Here is a 16,129-nt window from a genome sequence, read left to right on the forward strand (position 1 = left end):
GTTCAGTAGGTGTTCTGTAGGAGTTGTTCCACGTGTAGATATATTTCCGGTGTATCTGTGGGGAGCAAGGTGATCTCCGCGTCTTACTCTTGCGCCATCTTGAAGCTATCACTGTCCTAGCCCTAATTCCTTATTAGGCATGGCACACCACTCAGCAAGGTTGGCTCAACCTCCTGGGAACCGTCCTCTGCCAGTCTGTTGGCACTGGCTTGAATGAATCGGGGTGAATTTGCCCAATTATTGAAATGGATGGCTTGAGGGCAGGTTATATGGCTTGTAAACCGACCTGTCATGGTAATGAGGCATAACGAATGGTAGAATTTGCCCAGGATCCAATTTACATCAAGGGCAGAAAGGCTCCTGCTGCCTTAGCCCAGGATCTTGTTTTCCTGAGATTGCTTCAGGAAGATTTGGACAATGACCTCCCAGCCAGTGGGATTTGGAGAGTCACTGGGTAGCTTTCCATACACTTACTTCTCTTTCGTAGGGAAAGCTAATCTTTTCCCTTCGATCAGAGTTGGAATGAATCCTGTATTGTTCCTCTCAGCAAACCCACTGGCGTTGATGTGCTTGTCTTTTTCCTCTTATGAGCCTCTAAACTCATTCCCTTGTTTGTTGGTTATGTCTGGAGGAAGAGTTTCCTCATTGCAGTGTCTGCATGTTTAGCTCAGATTCAGCCCTTTACACATAGTGTCCTGAAGTGTCACTGTCATTTTGCCTACTGAGTTGCTGGTTAGGAACACTAAGGGCACGTGTGGCCCCCGGAACCACGGGCAGCAGGACAGGTTGGCCCTTTCCAGTTGGCCCCTGGGTGTGCAGTGGCCGTGGAGCTCGCCGCCTCTCAGTGAAGGAAGGATGCTCTCTAGGAAAATGAATGAATGCAAGCAGCCCTTACCCCGTTACTCCCACCCTTAAACTTCCCAGTAGCTGTATGTTACTTTATTTTTCCTGGTGACCGTCTGTCTTTCTTTCCAAGGCTCTGTGTCTCTGTGTGTCCTTCAGATGGACTTTCCTCTCTGTAGGGGAGTGACTCACCCAGAGGTCATTCTCACAGCCTTAGCCCTCCCCCCGAGCAGAGCCCCATCTGCTCAGAAGTAAGCTTTTCAGAAAGGCCCCTGAACCCTATAAATAGCTGTCACCAGTGCCCTCATTCAGAGCTATGTGAACTCCCACCCGTGTATCATTCTGAACCCTGGGTTCACCATCCATTCTGGGTTTTATAGCTTCCAGAGGAGGTCAGGTCAGCTAGAATGGGATGGATGGTGGCCACCAGGGGCACATGCCCTGATTCCAGACCTATTGAAATAACGAATGCTTTTCTTCACTAAATAGACTCTTTTATCTTTCTTTTCTAATCCCTGTTTTTCTCACTTCTTCCTTTTTCGTGCATTCCTCTTTTGTCTCTCCTCTGACTGCTTAAGAATGGCAGTGCCCTCCCTGCCATTGCTGGACTCGGCTGGAGGCAGTCAGAGACTTTGATTTCTGGGGCAGGAGTTTAGGGGGTGCTCCCTGTGGAGAGTGTAGATGACACATTGGCACTAAGTACAGTCTTAAATGGGGAGGGAAGCGCTGCCCACGGAGCCCCCGGCCCTGTCCCCAGGCCCCTCACGTCCACATCACCTTCTGTGTGTCCCCTCCTGTCTCCTCTGTGCCTCTTCACTTGGCAGGGCCCTTGACTCTGAACCTCTTTCTACTTGACGCCTCTTTAACCACAGTTTTATGTAATGTAAAATTTGCATTTTATGATGATTTTTGCTAAACTTGGTTTAGCAAATAAGCCCAACAGTTCTTATTTTGGGGTAATTTGATTCCTTCCCCTAAACTATGGTATTATTATTCATCGTAATTCCGTTTGACTCAGTCACCCCAGCATCATGTAATTTCTTCCTGATGTTTTATTTTCTAAGCCGTCATTCACATCGAGGCTGAACCTCACTCGTGTTTGTATCCCAAGTACCCAGCACACAGTCGGCGCTTACTACCTGTCGGCTGGAGGAATGAGCAAGTGCGCGCACATCCCCACGTCTGAGGGCAGGAGGCAGATGTGGGCTAGAGGCCCAGACATGTTTATGGTCTAACGACCTCCCCCGTAGAAGACTGTGAGAGGAAGAGAGCCCGCTGGTCTTGAAGCCGGGGCGTGCGCGTGCGAGTGGACACGGGCTAGGCGGCAGCGGAGAAGGACGGGGTAGTAGAAGCAGCGTCCCCTTCCTTGTGTGGCTGCGTGCGTGTTGCTGCTACTCATCTGCTTACTGTTGTTACCGTTGAGAGTTAGCTGCTTCTCAAGGCCCACGCCTCTCGCGCCTAGACTTGTCTCCTGGGCAGCCACCGTCTCCACCTAGACTGGCCAAGCTCACCCTGACCCACGTTTGCTGGCCGATTGATTACTGGGTTTGACCAGCTGCGGAGGAGGGTGAAGAAGCATCTTTGCTCAAGGTTTCCTTTCAGATTTAAGATCTAGTTGCCTCTGAATGTTTTCATTTCAATGAGTGGATTTCCCAGTGAGTAGACTGGAAAGGTCGCGTTGGGGAATGATAGTGCTGGTAAGATTTTCTAAGCTCTTGGGAATGTTTTCATAGGAGAGCTTTCCGTAAGCTGGTTAAGAATGTTTTAGGTCCTTCTCGGTCTTCCCTTTTGCGTACTTCGCTACCATTTCTGGAGCTTCCCCTCCCATCCCTTTTAAGGCTTTAGTTACATGAATCTGAAAACAGGCCACAGGGCCTTTTAAAATTATATACATCAATATGAGGCCAACCCAGTTTTTCATAAATAGGTCAAGATGTCTCTACAAAGTAGGGTTTCAAAAACACTCTATCCTTTAAAGAAAGAGGTATTTTAAGGAAAGATGACCAACGTTCAAAGCTCAGCTGTTGGCAGGGCCTGAGAATCCTGGCCACAAAAAGATGCTGATTTCTGGGGCCTGCCTTGGATGGACTGCCAGGTGCCACAGGCACTAATTACTAAGGGAGAGCCTGCTGTGGGCCAGATGTGGCGTGAGGCCCAGGCCGGGTGTGAAAGAGGAAGGCCAGCTGCAGACCTGTAAGGAGCTCTGGGTCCCGGAGAGGCAGCTTGGTTCTGAACAGGGGCCCTGAGGAACCGGCAGCCGCATTCCACCCCAGGAGGGTAGCAGAGACGGGGTGTTTTCCGTCGAACGAGTATTCTTGCTTTACTTAACGACTGAACGTTCATGTCTTTCTCATGGAGAGAGCGACTTAAATCTCTCCCCAAAGTCCTTTTTATGGATAGTGGTGCTTTCGATCTCTGTATCAGAATCAGCTGATAATAGTGTGGTACTGGGAAGGCCTCCAGACTGTAACAAGTCAGGGAGGGGAAGAAACTGCGGTGGGATTTGCAAGGTGGTTCTTCACAGTTATCTGAGAACAGATTCCCTTGAAGAATGGTAATAATTTCTGACATGATCCTTGGAAAGGTTTCTAGGACTCTGTCTTATGTTTGTAAAGTTGAAAAGAAGTCTGAATAGCTGTGAAAACTGGCTGTGTTCACAGGTGTAAACATTCACAGCATCACACCCAAGAAAATTATCCTGAAGTCAGTGAAGTGCTTTATCACGCATTTCACGGGCCTTATCATCCACGAAGAGTGTATGTGCCATGTGTTCAATTCCCCATCAGATTTTCTGTGCTGTTAACATAGCCTCATGCAAGAGATGCACTTTAAGTTTACCCTAAGTTCCCCCGAATAGGGAGGTCCCACACAGGTGAACTAAGTAGAGAGTCCCCGCAAATATGTTATTCATCACATTTTAAAAATAGCAGATTCTCCAGTGAATCTGAATATTTGGCAACAGAATGTGACATATACAGCCTGGTATAAATCTCTTCCTTTTTCCCTTGTACTTGATTTTCAAGCAGGTTGATTTCTAATATACTGTTTGCCTGTAGTGGAATAACTTGCTTTTGTGTTGTTTTGGGTCCTGCTTTCTAGCCCTGGAGAGTGCCTGTGTGTGCATATCTGCTCCTGATTCACGGTGCTGCCCTTCGAGCTGGCCTTCAGTTCGTTGGATTTACTTGGCCTCTTTTTCTTTCTTTTTTTTTGCGGTACGCGGGGCTCTCACTGTCGTGGCCTCTCCCATCGCGGAGCACAGGCTCCGGACGCGCAGGCTCAGCGGCCACGGCTCACGGGCCCAGCCGCTCCGTGGCATGTGGGATCTTCCTGGACCGGGGCACGAACCCGTGTCCCCTGCATCGGCAGGCAGACTCTCAACCACTGCGCCACCAGGGAAGCCCTTACTTGGCCTCTTTGATATAGTGGATGCCAGGGCTTATGAGTTCATGCTACTATTTGCAGTAGAAATGTTTAAATTCCTATATGTCCATATTTTTCATTTTAATTACTGGTCCTGTGTTGAAAATTCATTGTTGGAAATGTCACCAAGAAACCCAGGTCTGCCTGGCATTCCTCTTCTGGGGCAGGCCATGGCCTTTGCCCCCAAGGTGGGACAAGAGAGCCTCAGAGCAGGGAGGCTTTTGCCAGTTTCCCACCCAGATCTGATAGCCAGCGCTCGCGGACACTAGGTGACCTCTGCAGCCATTGTCCTTGGGGCTACTACTTAGAGGGTTAGGGTTTTGACTCCTACAGTTTGATTTTTACTTTTTAATTAGGTTATTTGAGGTGAATGCATGGATTAAGTTTCTTGTTCTTTGTGTAGGACAGAATTAAAGGGAAATTTAAGACATCCTGGTCTGCTTTTGTCCATCACTTCTGTTGTAGTCTTAATGGGTATTAAGACTGCCTCGTTCCATTTTTCTTTTATAGATGGGAAGGTCTCCATTTTTATTTTTATGTCATATTCTTCCATACACATCTTTATTTGACAGTGTAAGTTGTATTTTTAAGGAAATATTCCCACATTGCCATGTCTTTTATTTTTGTAGGATGATGTCATTTCTGATGGTTACTAATTGGTACGTCTGAATCTCTCTCCTTTGATTCCAGGTATTATTTATAGTGATTTTGAAAAGAGAGATTTTGTTTCAAAGGTGTAAAATTTGGGTTACTGCTCTAACTTTACCACTGAGTCCCAGGAAATAGCTTGCCCTGTTTCATAAATTCTTTATAAGTTGGCTTCTCTTGTGGGTGATAATCAAGTCTGTGATGTTCTTTGTTTTATTCAAGTGGAGTGCTCGAGTTGTTATCATAAAGTGCATATCAGTGAGATGCACTGTGACTTGAATTTATTGTGTGCAGCGGTGGTAATAAAATTGTCTTCTACATTTAGTTGTGATTTCTCATATTGGATTCATAGTGAGTTTTTAAAAAAAGGGTCACCCACTAGTAGATTGAAATCTGTTGGGAAACTAAAAGTGGTAAGTACTTAATGGTATTTTAGGATTAGCTTGAAAATATCTGTAAGTTGATAGTATTGATACTTGGATCATACCATTGTGTTGTCACCAGCTGTGGAGTGATTTGGTAATTAGACAAAGCGCTTTAGAAAGGGCTTCTTATTAAGAGCAAGTGGTAGCCAGTTTTTATAGGTGAAAGAGAAAGTGGTTGAGAAAAGCAGGGTTCCAGGTGATTAAATGGAAAGCAGATGAAGCTGGGGAGAGGGAGAGGAGGAGGTAGGAGGGTGGGAAATCAGGCCATGTGTTAGGGATTTAAGGAAATGCTTTATAGAACTCATTTATATTCTTGAGGTGTGTTTTCCCTAGTTCCCTCAAACCAGAGGTTCCTGTTGTGACATGTTTTGGATTTTTTTTTAAGTTTCATGTTAGATATATAAAAGTTCTTTAGCTTTATGATATAGATAATATTTAGCTTTTTCTTTTCTAATTAAACACATTCCATGGAGAGAATGTAGTAATTTGTATATCCTGGGGTTAGAAAGCTTTGGCTTTATTTAAAAATTTGATATATCAATACATACTTTTGGTAATCCTTAGCTAGTCACTGAACCCTTCGCCATTCAGTTTTACCATTATTTAAAACAATCTTTAATGCTCACTTATTCATTCATGCATCACACATTTATTGAGTGCCTACTATGTGCTCAGCAGTCAGTAAAAGTAAAACCTTTCTTGGAGTCGATTTGAAGCTCTTGGGAGATAATATTATATATGTAGAAATGTGTTTTTATCACTTTTCAACCATTTGCATTAAAAATATTAAAATTTAAACACTTGTTTTAACCTGATATATAATTTCAGCATTAGCAATTTATAATAATGAGAAATTAGTTGGAATGTGACCCTTTTTCAGCATTCTCATTATTAAATTGTACCTAGCCTTGCCCTAAAATCAAAGACCATGAAGACATGTGGGGGAAGGATTGGAAATCATCACAGTCCTGGAGCAGTAAAGATACAAAGAATGTCCAGAAGGCCCAACCGAGCCCGATTTACCCCAGAAAATAAGTTAAGTCTGACATCTGGTTTGTACTTCAGTTTGTACGACCACAGAGAAAGAACTGATTTATGTTCAGGAAAAACTGTACACACAGCAGATTATTTATACCCTTTTAAAAGAAATAAAATATTTTGTAATAGCTTGCCAAAAATATAGTGCCCATTATAAGAAAAGCCCGTTGCTAAGTCTCTCATTGGTCGCTGTAAGTAATGATACTTTTGACTAAAACTACAGGAATGCCAATCCAAATTTTTCAGCATTTTGAAAGACTCTGAAATTGCACCATTTAAGGTAATGCCGGCTAGCTAAACTTTGTAACATGTGGTCGTAGACCATAAGCTGAAGAGCCCGAGGTCAGAATTAGGCAATCTAAATTACTTGGGATAATGGAGGGCAAAGGCAGGGCTTAGCCGATAGCTGTTCCTCTGTGTGTCCTGTCTGTTTCATGACTCTGCCGAGTGCAGATACGGAGAGGTTGCTGCAGAATCATTGTTTAATAGACCAGAAGTTTATCTGAAACCTGACAAGGTTTAAGGACCAGTTCGTTGCTCTTCCCGGCTCCTTCTGGGTCTGAAACAGTCTTCCCTGGTGATAAGATTAGAAAAGAAGAAAGAAATTAGCCTGTTGTTGATTAGTAGTAAAAATGCTGGCATCAAAGCGCAGAGGGTTTGTGTTATTTCTGTTTTGTTTTGCACATATAAATGAGAAGTGTCTGTGATTCTTGCCCTCCTGTCGTGGTCAGCGTAAGTCTAGAGCCTTGCTTGTCCTCTGAAAATACAGCATGATGGTACAAAACGCCAGCCGTGAACACCAACGGCTACAAGTAAAGGCTACTGCAGGAAAGTGAAACGAAGGAGCATGTCTGCTGACACTTCAGCATCACCAAGGTATAGATTCTTCATGTCCTTTGGGGAAAGATCCACTTTACAGTGCTGCTGGTTTATGGGAAAAGTAGCTCTAGTCACCATCAGTCCATACTGGCTTAATACTCAGTGTGGTTTTTAGTAGTTTGCACTTGAGGAGTCGCATTACAGTTTGGCATATATTGTACTTTCAGGGCCTGACTTAGTTAAGGCTCTTTTGGCTGCTGGGGCAACAAAGAGAATTAATCCTAAGTGTATGGGACCCTTAGTCGTCGGCCTGGGGGAGGGAGGTGACGAGGCGTGCCCCCCCGGGGGGAGCTGCTGGGAGTTGGCACTCTGAAATAGCTGCTCTGAGTCTGTCTCTGTTTCCTGTTTCTCCCTCGGGTCTTCCTTATGTCTGTCTGTCTGTCTCCCCAGCCACTTTCATAGCTTTCATAGCATAAGAAGGGAGTGACTAGCAACTCTTGAGAAGTTGGTCAGCTACGGTCAGGGGTACACACGGCACACACAGGGCTGCCACCTGAACCTTTGCCTGAGAAAGATTCTGCTTGGAGTTTATGTTCCCCTGGTTAAGAACCTGTTCTTCAGTGACCTTCTTAAGACATTCCCTCCAAAGGTAGAGCTCAAAAAGGCCAGGTAAGTAACACTGTGTCTGGCATAAGAGATTTTGGTCTGGAGTGAAGACCCATGAACTTGGATGGGAAAGAAATTCATTACATCTTTATTTTTCACAGCTCTCCAACTAAATACGCTATTTCTTTCAATTGTGAATGTAATGCAGTAGTTCTGGCAGCACCTGTGACTTGTGACCAGTGGATGTCGCAGATACTTTCAAATTCCGTTACGTGTGGTTACTGCAGATCTCTCAAAATTTCACTAATGCTCAGCACTGCCTCAAAATGACAGTGGTTACTAGACTGATTGCTAGATCTTGTTATTTCACGGGTAGTAAAGAAGCACATAATGCTTTAAAATCTTTAGATAACTTTAAAAAAAAATGATTGGTTTTCTGTGTAGTTTTCTGTATTTTATTTTATGTATTGGAAAACAGTATTCCGAGAAGAGGTCCATTAAGTTTCTCCAGGCTGCCACTAGTTAGAACTAAACTACTTCGGAAAAAATCGCGATCTGGAATTGGACCACAGTTTTCTTTTTAAGGCTGTCAGATTTCAAATGTTTTCTACAAGGAGTTTTCCAATTTCCTTCCAGTTTTCCCCACTCTACTTAGAACTCCCTTTCCACAATTTTTACTTTTCTTTTTTTTTTATCTTTTAAGGGTTAGTAACGGATTCCGATTCTTGCTTTTCCTTTGCATAAATTGTATATTCTTTGAAGATTCTAGATTATTACAGTATTAAAATTTAGAGATATATCGGCATAAAACTAGATCTTGGTGTGCAACCTCAAGATGTGGAAGCAAGATGTGCTTTACAAACCTACATTTTTCTAGATTAGATATGATGAGGCTCAGTTCACTTAAGTCTGCCTGGGCCTTCTAAATAGAACTCATTTTATCACATTGACAATTACACAGATATTTGGGGAACTCCCCCACGTGATAACGTAGCTAGCCTCTCTCTTGTGTAGTCCACTTAGTATGAGCTCAGCTTAATTTATGAGAGTCATGAAAATATATAGGACATGTAGACTCCTGTGTGCTGGGTTGCGGGAGACAAAGCTTCTGAAAGAAAAGTTCCCAAAGTACCGTGTTACAGTAAAAGTGTATCTTTGCATCAGAAATACTGATATGTGATGATTTTTTGGAGGCGAATGCATTTTGGGATAATGAATGTCTAGCATAGTTCTTATTTAAAAATATGTTTTACGCCACTTCTTTATAAAACAGGCCTTATAAATTCCTATTTATGCTTTCAAAGATGATTTAAAAAATTTACATTGAACCTTTCGAAAATAACATTTTTTTTTTTTTTGCGGTACGCGGGCCTCTCACTGTTGTGGCCTCTCCCATTGCGGCAGAGCACAGGCTCCGGACGCGCAGGCTCAGCGGCCATGGCTCATGGGCCCAGCCGCTCTGTGGCATGTGGGATCTTCCCGGACCGGGGCACGAACCCGTGTCCCCTGCATTGGCAGGCGGACTCTCAACCACTGCGCCACCAGGGAAGCCCTCGAAAATAACATTTTTACTTAATGTCAAATAAACGGAGATGGCTAAAACATTTAGTTATTCCTTAAATCATAGTCACTTGAGAACTGGGTTTTAAGTCTCATCTTTATGGCTATTGAACATTTTATGCACATATTTACAGAGTTGATACTGGATATATGTTTCATGAATGCAGCGGTCTTCTGAAACACTTGACCATTAAATTTAGTTTTCACAGGAGTATTTTTAGATTAGCATGAACAGCCCATTTCCGATACTTTGTTTCTGTGTCCCGCTTTCTCTGCAGTAGATTTGTCTCATGGACTCTGCCCTGAGGTTTGAGAGAGGAAGACGCTCACAATTTGACAGTAGTAACCATACAAGTATGTCCCAGGGGACAGAGGATTTATCCTAGAATCCATTTAAGTGTTGACAACAAATTAATATTCATGTATTTAAAACTTTCATAAGTAAATTGCCACACTTATAGTTCGTTTTCAGTGGCTTATATTTCACAAGTTTAAAGGTTTCGGAGTTTAAAGATCCCATTTCTTTCGTATAATAACTGGACTATGAATATTACAAAGTTTTTTTATTATGGAAAATTTCAAACGTGGAGATCTTTTTACTGCCATGCATTTCTGGCACGTGGGTGAATTTCGTGTTGTCTTGGTATCTGGCTGCCCTGAAACTTGGGGCACTAAGCACTGTACCTTCCTTGACAGAGCTCCTATTCCAGGACCTAGAGATTTGGAGGGATTCCAACATTTTAAAGCATGCTGCCTCTGGTTTACTGGCAAATAGGGAATTATAAAGAGTAAAAATAGAAAAGATAGCTGACAGAGGGAGAAGGAGAAAAAGAAACAGAGAGAAAGAAAGAGGGTAAGTACTGCTGGACTAAGTGGCTTCCCTCCCTGGGCTGGGACCCAGGACCCCTGGGAGAGGAAGAATTGCTCCTGTCTCTGCCGAGAGCTCTTCTCCTGTCACTGAGTCAGGCACCTAGGGGTTCTTGGCTGAGTATTTTGGCTGCATGAAGGAGGCTGCTTTGCATCTGCATGTAAATATAAGACTTTCTCTGGAATTTCCACAGGCCCATGGTTGCAAATTAAACAGAAAAAATCAACCCTGGCTATATACCATGGCTTGGCTTTGTTTCTAACTCACTGCAAGGATTTTATCCGTGTTGTCTACTATTTTACATTAATTTTGTTTATTGTGTATGTACCTTGTTTTGTTTTTATTTTTTACAAATACCCCTACCCAATGATTTTCCTAGTTCGTGAGGTAATTCTTCGTTTTCTCACTTCTTCTAACCATTTTTCTCTAAAGCTACCTCTTTTAGGGCAGAGATTTTGTTTGGCCCTTATTGCTCTGTATTTGCCAAGCAGGAGCAGCCAGGTTGTATGTGTGGTGCTAGGACCACACAGCAAAGGCTTTCTTTTGGTGCCAGAGTTCAAAAGAGAGGTCACTGTAGGTGATGGCTGTCGGCACAGGAATGCTGCCACTTAGAAGGGTAGAGAAAATGATTAAGTTCCAAGTCAAGTGAGGCACTTACTGCTCAGGTTCAACTTTAGAAGCTCTAGGTTCCTACCTTGTGCTGTGTTGTGCTTAAAAAGCTGTGTCCCTGCTAGGTGTTTAAGAGATGATGGGTGTTGCTGTCAAATGTTGATGCGTCCTTAGCGTGACATTCCTCACTGGTAGACTGACCATATAATTTATGATCTAAGCAGAGATGCTTTGGAGCGTGAAAGAGATTATTACTGGTAGTTATTCTGGAGCAGTAGGTGTAAACTGGGACTGTCCCTGTCAAACCAGGATGTATGGTCACTCGGCTTACTGACCACGGTTTTATAATTTCCATATACAGAGGACAAGAGTCACGTTAAGACAGTCATGTCTCCCAGTGGTGAGTGTTCTGTGGCTTATTCCTAACTTGGATACAGTGATGTGTGATTCAGTATTGGACACATAGAGGCATTGACAGCTGGCCGAGAAGAGTAGTCAGGAGAGATGATGCTGAGTCAGAGCCCCTGTCAATAGTGGTCTGTTTAAAAACAGACCTAAAGTACATTCTAAGTCCACCCCCCGCCCCAGCTCCTTGAGTGGCTGAATCGCCCCTTTTATGTGTGAGCTAAGTGGGACTGGAGCCGTGAATCAGGATTTGTCAACACTCAGGACCTGGCGCGTCCTTCCCTTCTTCACAAGAGCTCAGAAGGGGGTCTTTGTGTTCCCCCTCCCTCCCCATCACAGAAGAAGGCTTTTTAACTTCGTCCTGTTCTGGGTGAGTGAAGAGTGTTTTGGTTAGAGCCTGTCCCACGCCTGGCCAGCAACCCCAACCCCACCCCCCACCCCCAACCCCGCCCGCAAGGCATGGGTCTGGTGTCCCAGAACGAGGAAGAAATCCTCTCCAGCACTTAGATTCCCTGACTGGAACCCCTGGCAACTTCTTCACTACCTGTTAGAGGAGTTGTTCTGTATTTGTTCTTAATTGTTCCATAATGCTAGGTTAAATGCACCCTTATTTATTTACTTATTTATTATTTTTTAAAAATAAATGCACATTTAAATGTGATTTTAAAACCACCTAAAAATAAAAATTCCTTTTTTTTTTTTTTTTTTTTACTTTTTCTGCCCTCAGGATTCTTCAAAAGGATGAGCATTTACGTAAACAAATCAGAATTAATGTGTGTTAAAACATATTTTTTTCTTACAATCTGGAATTTTCTACATATGGTATATGTATCCTTTAAGTTCACCTGATTTTGGAAGGCATGTTGGGTAAAGTACCATTTAACTGTAATACAGACGTAGTCAAGCCTGTGCATTATATTCCCTAGTTTTCTGGTACATCCTTCTGAAATAACCTAGATAAGAAGTTGGTTACATGCTGATATTTTCAGTCTGTGTGGCCTGAATTTCCAGACTGATCATTATATACTGCCTGGAGCTTCCTATTCTCATTGGATTAAAAAAGATCATTTTGAAGGTAAAGGGGCAAAAGAGGCGAACTGAATTTACCACCGTTTCTTTAACTGTGCTGAGAGTATTGAGTTAAATGGAAGCTGTCAGTATTCTTATTGCTTGCTTTAAAAAAAAATGTTACCTAAATTGGACTTTGGTAAGAATCTCATTTTTAGCTTAAAAAAAAAAAAAATCACAGAAGTAGGGCGTGTTAGAACTGTCTCATCTCTGAATATGAGAATACAGGTAGATAGTTCTAATTTTCTTCTGGAGTTTATTATTTGAGTTGGCTTATTTTTCTACATATGATAAAATATTTAATTTTATGCAGTGAAATTCTTCAGAAAAGAGCTAAGGTATAAAGATCATGCAAGAAAATGGCATTTGTACAGTTCACTTTTAGAATTTTTTTTGGCTCCGTTGTATGGATTATAAAAAAAATAAGCAACATTGGACTATTACAATGCATTTTTTGGTTTGATTCTTCTATTAGCACTATATCTCAGCCTCCTACCTTTTCACAGGACATGGAGCTGACATTACAGCCTCTTTCTAAGTAGTAGAGAAAGACGTCTTATTTAAAGGGTATAGAATGAATGTTGATATTTTCTACAGATGCCACATTGTCCTTAGATGCCTCAAAGTGTGTAAGAGAACGCTGAAAAGGGAAAGCCTTCCGGACGTTGGCCTGGTCGTAATTGTGTTAGTGCCTCTCCAAAGGTTCGGGCATCTGTTGAACCTGAAGTTGGAGCCCCGCTCGACGCTTTAGGGCCAGTGCAAGATGGTGGCTGCTTCCTCCTAGCGCAGATGAGTCTGGGAGCTGGTCACTGCCCTTGTCAGCTGTCATTAGCTGCCCACTGGTCCCGGTCCTGGCCCTTAAACCTCCCAGCCCTTCTGTGATCCATCCCATCTGAGAATCTGTGCTGACCCCCGTGCCAGGCTGCGAATGGCTGTGGGCCGGCCTGTGATGGGCGTGTTTCTGGGCCGGGTGGCCTGTGAGGTGGGGCACGGGACACCCAGATGGGACATGTACCCACAGCCGCCCCAGGGCAGCTGCATTGCAGAAATCCCTTTGTGAGCGCCATTTCAGTGCACGTGGAATGCTCTGGCTTCCTCTTGCTTTGTTATATAGACCAACGTCAGGGGCATTTAAAATAGACAAATTAGAGGATTTTAGCCAAGTTTAGGATCTGAGTGGATAGCTGGAGAAGTAACTGGGCACAGTGGAAAGGACCGAAAATCGAAGAGTTTCATGTTCTGGCTTCTCCACTTCAGGCTTGCAGTGTCACTGCCCTTCACTGAGCATGCGCTCTGAGTAGGCTAAGAGCCCAGGGTCCTTCTTCTGTGTTTTACATCTGTGAGGGGGCTCTGCTGAGCCTTCCTGTAGGTTATCTTACGGGCTTCTCCCAGGGCCCCTCTCACCTGGATCCCGTTCTTCTCTCCGTGTAATAGGGGAAGCTCGGAGACACTAACCCACTTAATTTGCTGAAGGTCACGAGGCTAGAACGTGCGCAGGTGTTGGGCTCGGGACCTGGCTCACTCTTTGTCTGGTACTGCGTTGCCTTCCTTAAGTTCTAACGTCTTTTCCAGTTAAGCTCTCAGTCGTGGGGCGTGTGTAGAGAGGCCTGACCAGGGTGTGTGGACCCGGAGGCGGCAACCTGGTGAAGGGGGCACAGAAAGGACGTTCTGAGTATAGAGCCAGTTGGGGGAAGGGGAACAGCGGTTCGGGGTGGAAAACAGGGGCCACGGGCCTAGCAGGGGGCAGGGGTCTCCTGCGTAAGCACAGCGTGACTTTGGTGCAGAGGGCAAGGCCCTCCTGCAGCCGGCCTGGGGCTGAGCACCCCTCCCGGCAGGGGCCGGCTGCTGTGTGTCGGGAGGGAAGCGGGCACCCGGTAGAGGCGTGGTTCCTTTGTCAGTGGCTCCACGGCCGTCACCCGGGGCAGTGCCTACCGGGAGGGCGGCCAGGGCGAGCCCCTGGTTGCGGCGCTGCAGGTCTCAGACCAGCTCCAGGCCCAGGGGAAGAACGCCGAAGGTGAGATCCTCTGGGGATTTACCTTATTCCTGAGTTATTAGTGGTGTCTGAGTTTTGCCGCAAGTCTTCAGTCCACAGACTTTGAACCGTGCATACCTTTTTTGTGATGATAGCCTTGTTAGGAAAGTTGGCCAGTTTTGGCTTCATTTTCCAGAAATGACGGGGCTTCCTCTTTCTAGCCACATCCTTAACGATTTTCGAGGGTTCACCACAGTTACACAGCTTAGAGATTTGGCATCTTGAACACGTGAGCCTCATTTTCCTCAGCAGAGGCCTCGGGAGGTTTCTTATAGTGTGGGGCTGCGGAAAAGGTGAGCAGAAAGTTGCTGGACTCATTTTTGTCAGTCGCAGCGCTAGGCAGAGAGCACACCGGTGAAGTGGGGCACCTCTGGGCTCGGAACTCAGCGCTGAGGGCGCTTGCCGCAGGCCACAGAGACACTGCAGACTTCGCTCAAAGGGAAGAAACTCCTAAATGTCTGCGCAGCCTTTGATTTTTAATCACCTTATCCCTTCTGTCCTCGTCCCTCCACCTCGACGCTCTTTCGAAGGTGAAGTCTCTTCCCCTGAAACTTCAGTTGATTCCAGTTTTGGCTGTTGGAGCCCAAGTGTCCAGAACTGCAAAAGCTCTTTTCTGCTGAGCCTTTGAGATATTTGAAGATAGGGACCAGGTCCCGCCTGGCCTCAGGCTCTTCTTTAAACACCCACACTTCTCCTCACTTCCCCCCAGTAGCTTCCACACTTTGCACTGATGTGGATCCCAGAATCCCAGGTCTGATCTTTGTGACCTGTGCAGGGTACACGCCACCCTGCCCTGCCCTGTTCCTGTCAGAGACCCAGCTCATAGAACTCTCCAGAACACCCTGGGTTTTTTGTTCCTTTATCTCCTTTTTTTCACCCAGATCCTTCCTCACTTGTACTTAAGAAATTAACATTTTGAATGTAAATGTGACTTTACACAGATTGTTGAATTTCATCTTATTACTTTCAGTTCTTCCTGTTCAGATCTTTAGATAGTATTTTTTTTTTTCCCACTGACACACTAATGATTTCACTCAGCTGTGTGGTCTGAGGATTTGATTACCTGGACTTCTCTATCTTGTTATCTAAGTCATTGCTAGCAAAGTTCCATGGAGAGGGGCCCATCTGTGAAATATGTGGGCACCCATAGCTTGTTTACTATCTCATTACCCTTGTCAGGCTCACTGTGAGATGGGGCCACGTTCTACCTCATGATCCCCTTTGACTTCCGCTGGTACCACCTTTAACCGAAACAGCACCTTGATCCCTTGGTCTTAATAGCAGCTCTGGGATTGCCCAACAGAGATGCTTCAACCTCGGGGCACACTTGGATCTGATAGAAACTGTTGTCAGTGTGGGACTGAATAGTGAAATTTTCAAAGCAAGGAGACAAGCTTTGTTTTAGGAGGGATTGGCTTATCAAATACAATGTAGTTTCTACTTCCTTGCCTGTAGATATGGCTAAAAAGCTGGCTTGTAATAATAGAAGCATGATTAAATGATGGCATAATCTGCCTTAATTTTGCTAAGGATTGACATACAGAAATTAGTGAGAAATTTACACGTAGAAACTCGGTCTGTGAGAAAATGTCATTTATTAAAAAGGACAGTGTTACACTTCTGTTTTTCTGTGGTTAGTCATAGGATTTTTCTACATTTTGTTTTTCGTCCTATGAAATTATCCACTGGAAAGCTCACTAGCATTTAAGAATTCACTTAACTTCTCCTGACACAAGTGCTCCCTAGGTATGAATTTGAAATTCTGATGATTTTTTTAATCCTTCCCTG

General features: G+C 44.3%; 1 protein-coding gene across 5 annotated transcripts in view; it reads left to right on the forward strand.

Moving 5' to 3' along the window:
* The window catches only part of TRIO (trio Rho guanine nucleotide exchange factor), a 374,102-nt gene that overhangs the window by 25,150 nt on the left and 332,823 nt on the right, over window positions 1-16,129 (forward strand). The window contains exon 1 of one of the 5 annotated variants that reach the window (XM_029218707.1): window positions 6,761-7,250. The exons of 3 other annotated variants lie outside the window; for them this stretch is intronic. The gene's annotated coding sequence lies outside the window, so the exon portion shown is untranslated. Of the gene's footprint in view, window positions 1-6,760; window positions 7,251-14,256; window positions 14,324-16,129 lie in introns of those variants that run through there. One more of the 5 variants, XM_029218709.1, reaches the window with a different exon arrangement.

This window comes from Monodon monoceros, unplaced genomic scaffold (genome assembly GCF_005190385.1).
Source record: "Monodon monoceros isolate NGI ecotype Baffin Bay Population unplaced genomic scaffold, NGI_Narwhal_1 Super_Scaffold_12, whole genome shotgun sequence".
In the NCBI taxonomy this organism is placed as follows: domain Eukaryota; kingdom Metazoa; phylum Chordata; class Mammalia; order Artiodactyla; family Monodontidae; genus Monodon; species Monodon monoceros.